At 49.4% G+C, this 13,018-nt stretch overlaps 1 long non-coding RNA gene across 2 annotated transcripts; it reads right to left on the reverse strand.

The window, feature by feature from the left end:
- Window positions 1-251: 251 nt before the first annotated feature.
- LOC129146301 (uncharacterized) lies at window positions 252-8,634 on the reverse strand. Of its 2 annotated transcripts, XR_008552865.1 has the most exons (4): window positions 8,370-8,634; window positions 7,945-8,133; window positions 3,805-4,051; window positions 252-449 (listed from the first exon to the last, which is right to left on the reverse strand). It is a non-coding gene; the product is annotated as an uncharacterized LOC129146301 (long non-coding RNA). The 2 variants fall into 2 exon arrangements; XR_008552864.1 differs by lacking the exons at window positions 252-449; window positions 3,805-4,051 and adding an exon at window positions 7,128-7,690.
- Window positions 8,635-13,018: the final 4,384 nt, after the last annotated feature.

Here is a 13,018-nt window from a genome sequence, read left to right on the forward strand (position 1 = left end):
AAAAACATGCTCTCTATGAAAAAGCCAAGGGACGGGCATTCTTTAGACCAGAGCCCTGAACACTGTCTGCTACAGCACCTGTTTTCCTGTTTGGGTTATATCACCCCAGGTGATTTAAGTCAGACCAGCTCCTTCATTTCATAGGTGAACAGAAACAGAAACCCTCAGAAGAAAACAGCTTTTGCGGTCGGCCAAAGAGTGACTGATTTAACAAAAGCAAACAATTCCAAATTGGAAATATATACCTGGTCCGTGGTCTGGAGAACATCCTCTTCTGTTTCAAGACCTCAGGGTGCATGGGTGGGGAGGAGAGCAAAAGCCAGCTGCCGCTAGGCTCCCCGCCATCTGCACTGGCATCGGGATTGCCCCATGCAGGCTGCAGGCTCCAGACAAGTGTTGCCTGCAGCATGGTCAGCAGGTTGTCCAAGGACGGTCATGGAAGTCACGTCCTAAGAAAGGAGCCAGAAAGCAAGAATTAAGCATTTCCAGTTTTATAACTAAATAGCATTCCAAGGTACTATCAACTATAAATCAAATGTAATGTTAAAAAGGAAAAGAAAAAAATCACCTCAATGGAAATAACTGTCTCCTATCAAAATATCTTGCAATTAAATATCCATTTCTTCTCTAAGTTCTAATTTTCTCTTAGGAGAAGTCAATGTTTTTGCAGTGACAGTCCAAAGTCATGAGGAGAACAGTGTGAGGTTTTATCCCTGGCACTGAACATTTTAAAGGTATATGTTTTTAATAACGCTTTAAACTGAAATATATCTTATTTATAATCAAGTGCATGAAAATTGGTTTTTACTTTTTATAAACCTGATAACCACTGCCCCGCTGACCAAGACCAAGAGAACATTTCCTGCTCCCTAGAAGCTTCCTGGAGTCCTTGGCTATCTAAATAACATTAAAATACTACAAAAATCAAAGCCTCCACCATCAAAGCTCATCCCAAACCTGGCATTTATCCTAAAGACAGGCATCCTAAGGCATTCAGGCACCCGAGCTCAGAACGCCCCACCCACTGCCTTCTCAAAACAGGACCATGCCTTGAGAACATCTTATTGACAAGGTAAAGGAAGGCTAAGGCCTAGGGTAAGGCAAAACTTTATTCTTTGCTCCCTCTAAGGAGCCATGTGGAATGGGGGATTGCCACAGACCAGCTTTCAGCAAAATGTCGGGTCTGAAGTCCTTGAAAGGAAAAGACAGTCTAGGTGCGGTGAAAAGAACCGAGGGGAAGGGGATGAGGTAGTGAGGAGACACTGACACTGGATGAGGTGCAAGTATCTTCTGCCGAAAGACTCAGCAGGTTATTTATACTTTTTTAGCAGCCGTGAGATGACAATATCATGTGCATAGAAACAAAGCAGAAACAATCAGTGCATCCTTTTTTTCCATAGACTTTTGGCCACTACGTGCTCTCAGCAAGAAGGCAAACTTCAAGGTTAATAAAAAACTAAGCCTTACACTAAAACTCATTGTTTCAGTTAAACAATAACCTAAGACAGTAGATAGCCGCCAGGACACCCCTATCAGTCAAAGGCTAAGCAAGAAAAGAATTTTCTTATTCGCATGGCCTTCAGCCGGGGGACCAGCTGCTACTCAAGTATCAGAACTTTTTCTACCTAAAACTCCTTAACTCAAATAGCTTCATTAAAAAACTTTCCCAAGAAGCTTCAAGAGAAGGCAAAAGAAGGACCTACTATAATTGTTGTGCTGGATTGCTTGTCAGGCATGTACAATAAATTGTCTCCCATTGTCAAGTGGGCCAAATTGTTTAATAACTAATTTCTAAACAGATAATTTTCCGTGCTGTTCACTTACAATATGCTGATACGTGTAATTTATTGCCTAATATACTTTCTGATAAATTTTTCTCTTTTTATGACCAAGAACAAAAAGCAAAGGGATGTTAAATCTTTAGCCCCACGGTGTGAGGCCCTTTTTCTTAGCTGCTTGCTAGTATCTTATCTGACTGGGCCAACAAGGCCCCCTGCAGCCGGGGATGGTGAGAACCTGAGGTTTAAGGAAAACCCGGCGTTTGGGGATGACCTGATAGTTTGTCTTATAAGTTATGGTTTTCAATAGAGAACATTGAACTTAAAAGAGTGTTCATAAGTTTGTTTAATCGCCACAGGGTGGTAGAAGCATCCATCTTGAAGTTAAAAAAAGATGCTTCTGGTGTGCTTAAGTCTCTAAACTGATGTTTGCAGGAAGTTTGCCTTTTCTTTCTTCTGGATTGTAGAATCAAGTGCCAAGTATCAAATTTCATTCCATTTTTTTTTTCCCCAGTGGGAAATTTTCTTCAATTCTCAAGTCAGGATTTAATAATATTTGAAGCTGCTGTCACCTGATGATTTTGGAACTGATTTCCCCAACCTTCTTCATTCCAGGACACATTTCAAAATCCTTCATACTTAGAATCTTCACCCTGAAGATTTCTTCTGTGAGGGATGTGAAATAGAAAGTTGTGGGCCTCCCTGGTGGTGCAGCGGGTGGAGCACTGCACTGTGAAGCTGTCCGCAGCCTCTGCAGTGTGGGTTTGATTCCCGGCCGCCCAGGGAGAAACCCACATGGCACAGCAGACCTCTCCTGCCTCTCCCGCTGCTGCCCTCAGCAGTGTCTTCTGTCTGTCTGCCTGTTCTGCTCCCCACTCTGTCTCTGGTGAATTCTTTCACCCTCCCATGACTGACTATACTCCAGTTCTTATATAAATAAAAAAATCTTTAAAAAGAAATAGGAAGTTGCCTATATTTTCTAAAATTCAAATCCTAGTTCATAAAAGGGGTTCAATCACTTTCCCCACCTCTCAAAAATACTGTCTCAATTCCTTCCCACTGCACGTTCTAGTTAGGAACTGAACCAAGCTATATTAAGGACAATTATAAATAAAAGACTTGAAACTGTGGATCAGAGGGCGGGACAGCGGAGGAAAGAAAATTGTAAATAGATGGCATCATTCCTCACAGTGCCCAAATCAGCCTTTGGAACAAATAAGCCAATTTAATTCCTCTTGTTATTGCTCATAAGTAAGAATTTTGAGGAAATACCAAATGCCTAAGAGTTTAGGACATTTTTTTTCTTTTTCTCCAAGTGGGAGTTGGAGTTATGTGATTTCAGCAAGGTTGGAGGATGGTGTGTGAGGATAGCAAGAGGTTTCAGTGGAGCTCAGACTGAAGTCCAGCCCTTGCTATGCAACTAGTGGGCTCTGCTCATGCCTTGACACTTGTTTTGACAAGGTAAAACTTCTATTTACTTCTATAGAGAAGGGTTTGCTTTCTGGCTTCAGGAAAAAAAGATTTTTATGTGTAGATGTCTAAAGTGAGAAATACCACCTTGGCCCAAAGATCTATTTATTGTCTCATTATTTGTACTCCCATTTTTACTGCGTTTCTCTGATTATATTATGTAAATATCACACATTCATTGTGAACAACTCAAACCATTTATAAAATATGAAACTTCTGAAATATAAAAATATAATAAAAATTATCTTGTCATCTTACCATAATAATAAGCATTAATATTTTGGCGACATTTTTGCATGCATCTTTTTACATATCTATGTGTTTTTACATAAACAGCATTTAGCATAAATGATAATTTTCCTGGGATACCTTTCCACACCCATATCAGCAGCTTTATCCCCATCTCCATTTTCCCCAAGTAACACACGTATCTTATCTTAGCCAGAAAAAAACCTGAGGTTTTGCATGCAAATAGTTTATTTGGGTTCATTACCATGGAACAGGAAACATTAAGCAGGGAGTGGAAGAAAAGTTGATACCAGGGTGCTTTACTGACCTGGGTACTGCCATGGGCAACTGGGGTTCAATCTCCGTGGGGCCCTCTAAGGAGCTATGTGGAATACACCTCAGAATTGTCCACCGATGGAAGGAAAGATGGAGGGACCTATTTACTCGCTGATTTCTATCTCCCATAGATCGAGGGTCGCCACAGGGGCTATTAATTCCCTCTCCTAGGTTGTACATGAGTGAGCAGGTGCCAGACCGGTGCAGCAGTCATCTCACAGAATGGCTTCAGAAAGGACCTGAGGCAGAAAGTGACAAATAAGGTGCAACTTGACTAAGGTGGTGGAAGGTTATACCTGCATGAAACTGCTCACTATGAAACAATAAACTATAGCAGTAAAAAGGTGAACTGAAGGGATAGAAGACATGAGGCCTGAGAAATATCCCATACAGTCTACTCCTTACACCACTCAAATGTTCTCACGCCCTCTGCGGAGTCCAGTCAGTCAGAGGGTCTTTGATGTGGTGGTCAGTGACAAGCTCTACAAAAAACTCAGTTAATGGGCCAAGCCTACACAAATGCATGTGGTCACAACACCATTATCAATGTGCTTTGTCTCTTTCCCCCACACCCATTCCAGATTCCCCTCACCCTGGAGCAAACCTACATTCTTCATCCCTGTGGAGTTGGAGGCTGAGTCCCTCACCCCCATCAGGACATGGTTTCTGCATGGCCTGCTTGTATTTCAACTTGGCAAGAAGCCCCAGATCTCCAGAGTTTCTACGTGTGCTCCTTTCTTACTCCATTGTGCAGCAGCAACCCTAGCTCCTCATAGTAATCAGGGTCAATTATCCTGAAAACGATCACAGTAGAGTTCATTGTGGCTCACTGGCTCAAGGAATATAAATGCGTAGGCAGTAGATATAACATCAAATCCAGCAGAACCTTGCTGGTACAAATATGCCTCCCCACCTCCCACCTCACATCCCTGGGAAGCCTCTAATCTAATAGGGTGAAAGGCGTAGGGTGAGAAGGATAAATTCCTCCAGTGGATCATTAGGAGTAATGGTGAGAGCGGCTGGTCCTTCTTTCACCTCTTAGTTCCAGGATCCATGCTTTCTCGATATTAGAACACAGATTATATATTGGCCATTACTTCAATGTGTATAACACATGTTGAAAGCTGCCTTCCACCATCACAGAGTGTTTTGCCCAAGATAAAATGTTAAAAGTTTTTAATGTCTCTCCTCCTTCAATTATGCTGTCAACTTCCCAGGTGACATGCTGTATGGTAGAATCAGTGATTCCTGCAGACGTGCTGCCAATGTCATACTTATTTCACCATAAAATGTGCCCAGAGGCACATGGTATATATCAGAGGCAATGTTATATAGGCTCTATGCTGGTAAATTAGGCAATCTGTTGGCTCTTGAATAGAGATGCTGGCAGTCAGGGAAGGGAATCTTACATCCAGAATGGATGTCAATTCTTGAGAACAAATCACTCTCCATAACAGGGTAAACTGGGTGAAGAAATGCACCTGTTACCATGTAGCTGTCTGGTCTACTAAGTGATGTAATCACAGCAAGAGCTTGGCTGTGATTTCTTTGACTGGAAATCTGGTCATTCATGAGTGGCAGTGACTGATGAATCACCCATGATGAGAAGTAACTCATGCCTCTGGACTCAGGTACGATCAAATCACTCTTGATCTCAATTTTTATGACTTTTTTAGGGACTGTTGAATCAGCCCTGGGGTGACCAAGGAGACAGGTTCACTGTTGTCCACACAAAGGGAACATTCTCTGTGGAGGTGCTCTCTGAGGTGAGGACTCACATGAGACACAAAGGTCTTACACCCTGTGTCCACTCCCATGGACAAAATGCCTCAATTCCTAACTTCCTTTGACGTTCACCTTCTCATCTTGCTCCTTTTCATCATTAAGAAAGTCACAAACCACTGCCAGGAGTCTATTTTATAACCATAACGGAGGGAGGTCAAATTGCCACCATTCAAATTAAGTCATCAGGGCACTGCCTGCAACTCTTGCCACTCCTCACTGTCTCATTGGGCGCTCCTGGGTGAGGCTATTTAATGAAATTGTAGCCCTGGATATCCCATTACATCTCTAATCTTAATATCTTCCTCCTAAAACATATGTTCTTATAAATGGATGTCCTAACATGGACTGATGTAGACATTAATCATGATTTCTTGATTATACTTATGTAATGACATATGGCTGATTTGATAGATATTGCTCATTTGCAAAACCCTACCAATTAACTTAAATTGAGCATCCCCATTTTTTTTTTTTCTTTCTGCAGAGAAGAACTAGAGTGTAGACTTGAAGCTGTACCGGAATGAGAGGATTCACCGGAGACAGAGTAGGAAGCAGAACAGGTAGATTTACTGAAAGACACTGCTAAGGGGAGATAGCAGAAGTCTGCTGAGCCTTAGGAGGGTCAGCTCCCTAGCCTGGGCTAGACTCAGGTCTCAGTGGTAACAGCGCTGAGACTTCACCCCTGGGACACCAGGGAGGCCCAACAAACCAAATTTGCATCACACCTACCATGTGTACTACCTCTATTGTGTACTTGGGAAGATCCCAGGTCACCACTTATTTGGTTCCTTCTCTGTAAAACGCCCAGGTAGAATTCAGAACAGAGGCAACAGGCATGTGAGGGAATCAGGGCCTGAGGGGCCTGGGCAGTGAGTGGTTTGACTAAAGGGTTTACACTAGTTGTAGATCTTCTGCAAGGCCATAGCAAGAAGGAGGCCAGCACTATGACAGAACTGGACTCAAAAGGAGTAAAAAAACTTGGGTGATACAAAACAAACTTTATTAGTATTTCCATAATGAACAAGAAACCTTGGAGGAAATAAAACGAAAACAACTTGAAATCAATTAGGAAACAAAGATTTGAACTACAAGAGGAGGGCCAGGTGTCTGTGGGTGCAGGGTTAGTAGAAGTTAAACGAGGACATGTGGCTAGGGAGGTGGGTGAGGAGAGGTTTGGGGTCAGCGGTGCTTAGTCTGCACCAGAGGTGGACAGGCAGGACAGGGTCAGGGATGGGACCCTGGAGGAATGGCATCAGGTGAGCACCCTCTGCTTGTGCTGCAGGATCCCTGCAGGGGCTGGTTCCCCAGGCAGGGCTGCTGTGGCTTAGCACCCTCACTGGAACCTGCAGGATGCTGGCCAGAAGTGGCTTCCTCCCACAGGCATGGTTTGAGCTCAGGACGCTCTTGCGTAGGCTGCATTCTCCTGACCAGGGCCTGGCTGTCCCGCAGGGGTGGAGTGAGCTCAGCACTGTCCCCATGGGTTCAGTATCCTGGTCATTGTCTGGTTCCTCCCGCAGCACTCCTCTTATCTCAGAATCCTCAAAGAAGTCTTCGGGATCCTGCACCAGTCTTGGCTTCCCCAGAAAGGGCGGGTGTGAACTGCCCACACTGGGCAGCTCCTGAGGCATCCTGGCCTATACCTGTCTCCCACAGTGGGGCTGGTGTAAACACACCACTGCCAGCTGCCCTGCTGGGGCCTGGCTAGGGCCTGGCTCCCCGCAAACAGGTGGTGTTCGCTTGTGCCCAGCAGGTTGTCCCACAGTTTAAGGTCCTGGCCTGGTTTCCCCAGCAGGGCTGGTATTAGCTCAGCAGCCTGGGGACATCCTGCTGGAATCTGGGGAGTTTCAGGCTGACTATTCAGGGGTTTAGTGAGCTCAGAATGCCCAGGACGCCTACAGCATCCTGGGCATTGTCTGTCTGACCCAGCAGGCCTGCTGGGCTCTCCTGTTGCTCTGGAACAGCATATGCAGGAGCGGCTTCTCCTGTCCCTTCAGGACCCCTAGTGTCTGCTTGTCTCCAGTCAGCAACTTGGCTGGTCTCCTGGCCTGTCCCATGGGCAGCAGGGAAGCCTGGCTGTGCTCCTTGAGAAGGGGCTAAGGATGCAAGAGGACAGGCCATCAGCCACATGCCAGATTGCCACTTGCTTTTGCAAACAGACCACATGCTAGAGCCCTGAGCAGAAACCAGCCCAAGATAGGGGGCCCCTGGGATTCTGTTTCCAAATTCAGCAGCTACAGATGCCAGGTCATACTGCTCGTGGTCCGAATCTAGCCCGTGTGGTCTCCTCCAAGGGGCACCTGACTCTACCCCGCCCAGTAGGGCCCATGCACCATCCTGTGCCACTTACCCTCGGACAGCTCCTCCAGGGGCTTTGTGTACTCCAGCCAGTTCCTTTGGACATGTGACCCAATCTCAAATTGCGGGTACACTTCAACCTGGGCTCTGTGCTGGGACAGATCCCACGCTGGGCTGTGGAAGGACAGTCGGGGAAATGCACTCTCTGGATCTCTTCACCTTCCTGGACACAGAACACCCTCTGGGAGCAAACAGACACACCTGCTAGGTAGCAACCAGCTGGGGCAAGAGGGAGCAGCCATGACTCTCTGGGTCCCACCACCAGCCAGGCTGGTTCTGGTGTAGACATGACCCACCTCCTGGGTGGGCCAGACCCTCCTTCCTGGAGCACGCACACACTCACTCTCACCGCACGCACACCTGCACTCACAGGGGGAAGGGAGGGGTGGGGGCATCAGAGCCCTGGTGTGGCCTGACCTGTCCCGAGGGCCCCCCTAGTTTCCTCAGGGGCAGTGCTGGTGCTGGCCAGAGACGTCGACACAGGCTCCTCATGCCTTTCAGCAGAGTGCGACACGAGTTTCAGGGAAATTTTTTGGGTCCACTGCAGGGAGACCTGGGCAAACAGCAACAAAATATGGTGCCGGGTCCAGGCCCACCAGGCAGGTGAGCTGGGTCAGGTTTGGTTCAGAACCAACTGCCTGGGGACCAGGGTTCCGACGTGATGTGTGCCCTGTCATCTTTTGGAGGTGATGTCACTTCCTGGGTCCCCTTCCCTGGACTTCCTGCTCAGACAGATGCCCCCCCCATCCCATGGCTTCCTGGGCCACTTCCTGTTCACCCTCCATACCAGGCCCAGCCCACAACACTGACAGCAGCATAGCCTTCCTGAGCCCTTGGATGGCGAGATATGGCGAGACGTAGCCAGGGCCCCTGTTGGGCACTCTGGTCTCTGGCTGCTGACCTGGCTCATCCTCCCTGCCAGGGAGCAGGCCCTGCAGCATCGGCAACTCCAGGCTCCTGTCTCCCATGGGCCCAGAGGAGCTCCAGAGTGTGGAGCCTCTCCCAGGGCGGTCCTGGGGAGTGGGTCACTCTCTGCTGCCCCTGGAGGGGAGGCTGGTGTCAGGCTCACAGCACTTGAAGGGTCCCACTTGGAGAAGGGCACCTGCATATGCCTCACCCAGGCCTGGCCAGACCTGCTGGGGGCAAAGTCATCTCCCACCTGGGGTGCCTGTCCTCCCACCCAGTGTGCCTGTCAGCCCTGCTCCTCTCTGGCCGTGCCCTACAGGGCCTTGCGGGCCCAGTCAAGGTGCCAGGGCCACAGACAGTGCACACCTGCCGGCCACAGATTTCTCAGGACCCCTCCCTGCTCACACACCTGCCCACCTGCCTGGAGGTTGTATCGACTTGGGACTGAGTTCTGACTGGGACGAGGCCACCCAGGGCAGGGGTGGTCCACTCCAACAGTGAGTGATGCCAGCGAGGCCTCTTCTGTCTCCTTCCCTGTCCTCACTGGCTGACTCTCCCTTTCTCTTTCTGTATGTCCCTCTGATGTCTCTCTCCCCCTCTTGGTCTGTCCTCATCTCACTCTCTGTGTGTGTCCCTGTCCCTCTCGGCCTCTCTGTCCCTGCCCCATTCCTCTGTGTCCCTGTCTCAGTCTCTCTCTGATCCCCAGTGTGCAGAGGACCAGAGGGAGGGAGGGAGGAGCACAGGGACTGAGGTGATGGTGCACGGGTGCCTTGGAGAAGGAAACTCTATGGGGACTACACCTGAGGGGGGGGGGGAAAGCAAATAGTGTTACAAGTGAAAAGTGAAGTTAAAAAATAAAAAAAGAAGAATATAAAAAAAAATACAGTCACGCCTGCAGGATCCTCATCCTGTCTTGGTTTCCAGCAGTGGGGGTGTGAACTGTCCACACTGGGCAGCTCCTGAAGCATCCTGGCCTATACCTGTCTCCCGCAGTGGGGCTATTTTGATCCTGTCTCCTGGAGGCAGCATAAAGTTGGGTTTTGTTTTTGGTACAACCAGTCACTCTGTGTCTTTCTCTTTGGTGAGTTCAATTCCTATCCATGAAGGGTGATGACATGATGACTTACTACTGCGCTTTGTCTTTAGTCAAATCCAGCCAAGAAATGTGTGGTATCTGGAGCGGGTGGTGAGGGCTCCAGGGTCACTGCCTCCTTGGTCCCCTGGTCAGTTTGGAGGATGGTGTCGGTCCAGAGGCCCAGACATTAGCCAGGTGGCTGGGGTTCTGACCTGGGCACTGCCATAACCCCTCAGTCTCCATGTCCTTGTTTCTGAGAGGGTGTGGGGGAGGGGTGTCAGGACAGTATCACTTCCCAGTTCACAGAGTGCTGGGGAGGGATCTCCAAGGTCACATGGAGAAAGTCACTGCTGAGGTCATGTAGTTGGCCTTCCATCAGCTCCCTGAGCCACTTCTGTTCCTGTGCCCACATGTGGCTTTCAAGACCCAGCTCCCATGTCCCCTTCCTGCTGAGGAAGGAACCTCCCTGGCTCTGCCTTGACCCCCTCTGAGGCAGCTACTGCAGCCCTTCTCTCCTCACACACCCCAGGCTGCAGCGCCTCCTGGGTGGGGTCATGTGGTTCTCTGTGACCTTAACACCCTGTGGAGTATGTTCCTGGGCACCAGCATGCATTGGGTTAGGGTACCCCAAATGTCCACTGCAGGTCTGTGTCAGCTGAGTCGCCTGGGATGTGTTTAGAGAGAAGTTCCCTGGTCCATCCCCAGAGGCAGAGAGTGGGCTCTGGCTGCCCAGGGCTGGGGAGGGGGAAGTGGGGGTGGTCCCCATGGGCCCAGGTCCAGGAAACAAGGTTGTTGTGGTGATGGAGATGTTCTCAAGGGAGAGTATGGGATGATTGCTCTGCTCTGCACTTACCAAAAGGACATGACAGGTGAGCCTTCAACAGATGACAAAATGGCCAAAAGTTATCTCTCAATAAGTTTGTTTTTAAAACATTAAAAAATGGGTCTACAAGTTGCCCTGTGTCTGTCCTCCACTGTATCTTCATCAAGGGCTTATGGGAAAACTGCTGTAGCCCACAAGGAGCTGAGCACAGACAATTTCACTGCACAGATGCTCTCAAGGCGCCTCATCTGCATGGTCCTGAGTCACACGGTGAGATGCTGACATCACGCTGCTTCTGTGATGGGAGAGACTTTTAGGGGCCTTGGGTGGGAGGCAGCTTATTTTTATGTGGCAGAATGGAAATAATGTGTGTCCAGAAGGTCTACTGTGTTGGTTTTCAATTTTCCACCCATTCTGGGATACACAGGAGGGGAGACAGCTCCCCCCGTGAGTGTGTGTGACTTGCTGGCTCTTCCTCGTGAGGAGAATGAAGCAGAAGGGACGCGCACGTCACAGAGTCAGGCTCACAGGGGCTGAGACTTCCCGCCCGGGCTCCCCTCCTGGTCCCTCTCTGGGGTGACTCCCTGCACACGGTGGACCCTCAGCTAAGGGGACGCCCACAGGACAAGGACCTGAGGGTTTTCTCCAGGAGCCACATGCAGGAGCTCTGAGGCAGGTCCTTCCATGCTAATCATGGCCGTTAAGATCCGCCAACATCTCGTCCCCATCGCAGCCTCGTGGGACCCAGAGCTGGAGCCTCTGAGGGAGGCCCCTCCTGCCGCCTCCCCTCAGAGACTGTGGAGACACCAGATCTTTGTTTTAGGTGCAAAGTAGGAAGTGATTTGGTACAAACCAGTAAAATATTCAGGCAATAAAGGGATCAGTGGCTGTTTTCTCACAAGAAACAGTGGAGGCCAGAGTAGCTCACGTGACTGTCAAGGTCCTGATTGCAATGAGCTGTCAGACAAGGATTCCACGTCCTCTGAAGTGTCCTTCAAAATACGTGATTTTAAAAAATCATTTCTACCGTTTTTAGATTCCCATTTAATTTTGCTGTTTTGTTTTCTTTATACTATCCCCAGAGCGGTGTCTGCAGGGTCACGGCACAGAGGGGCTGTCAGCAGCCTGGAGCTGTGAGCAGGGCTGACTCTAACCTGCAGCCTGGGAGTGGGGCCTTGGAGCCCCAGAATCATCCCCCAGGGCTGGCCTCCAGGCAGCAGCACAGGCCTTTCTCCTCTTGATCCCTGAATCACCTCCTCTTGATTCCAGGAATCTCCCTGCCACCCCAGCATTGGGGAGTTGGGGAGGATGTTGTGGCTCAGGAAATGGGGGCCTCCTCCTAACCATCTGTCCTCTCTCCTCTCTCTCCTTCATCAGCCTGAGTGTGCGTGTTTGAGTCACACCAGCCCTGCACGGACAGGAAAGGCCCAGAACTTAAGTGATTCCCTGGTCAGTTACAGCTCCAGCCCCTCTGCAGTCCCACCAGGGGAGACAGAGACTCTCCCAGCCCCAGCCAGAGCCTTGTCTCCCACACAGACCTTCCCCTCACAGTGTCCCCGACGCTGCCCCTTCCTGGCCCCACCCTTCCTGGTGCCCCCCCACTCCTTTTGGGCCCCCATCCCTAGTCCCCATTTTCATCCTCTGCTCCATTTCCAGGAGCCTCCCCGTCTTCCTAGTCATGCCCTGGGGGCTCTCCTCAACTCCCCTCATTCAGGGATGGAGAATTTTAAAAGATGTATATTTATTTATTTATTTCCTTACAGCGTGGGTCATCTTTCTATAGTTATTGTTCTCTTAGGTGCGGCCCTTCCACCAATGATCCACCACACACCACCACCAGCTCCCCGGGTCTCTCCCCGGCTCTGATCACTCCTGCTCCCCCCTGCTGCAAGACGTGGATGGGGGTTTGGCCCCGGGTCTTGGTGTTTTCCTGGAACCTTGTCCTTTTCTTGGGCGAGGCCCTGGGCTCCTTGGGTAGAATTGAATGTTAATTCCCTCGAAGCAGAAGCAGAAACAAAGTACAGAGACTCTGGAGTCCAAGGATCCATCCGAGACTGAAGGAACCTCTATATTTGGGGATCATCCCATAATCTGGGAATCAGCTGTAATGACCTGGAAACCTGCTTTTGTCTTGTCCATAGACTAAGAAAATTGGGGACTTCTGGACCTGACACTGGACTTGGGCGCCCCCTTGTGTGCAGATCCCTGTCCTGCCGCTGGGGGCCCAGGGAGCCTGGGAGGCCTGGCTGAGCAGGAGAAAGG

Source organism: Talpa occidentalis, unplaced genomic scaffold (genome assembly GCF_014898055.3).
Source record: "Talpa occidentalis isolate TD23 unplaced genomic scaffold, MPIMG_talOcc4v2.1 talOcc4.2, whole genome shotgun sequence".
In the NCBI taxonomy this organism is placed as follows: Eukaryota; Metazoa; Chordata; class Mammalia; order Eulipotyphla; family Talpidae; genus Talpa; species Talpa occidentalis.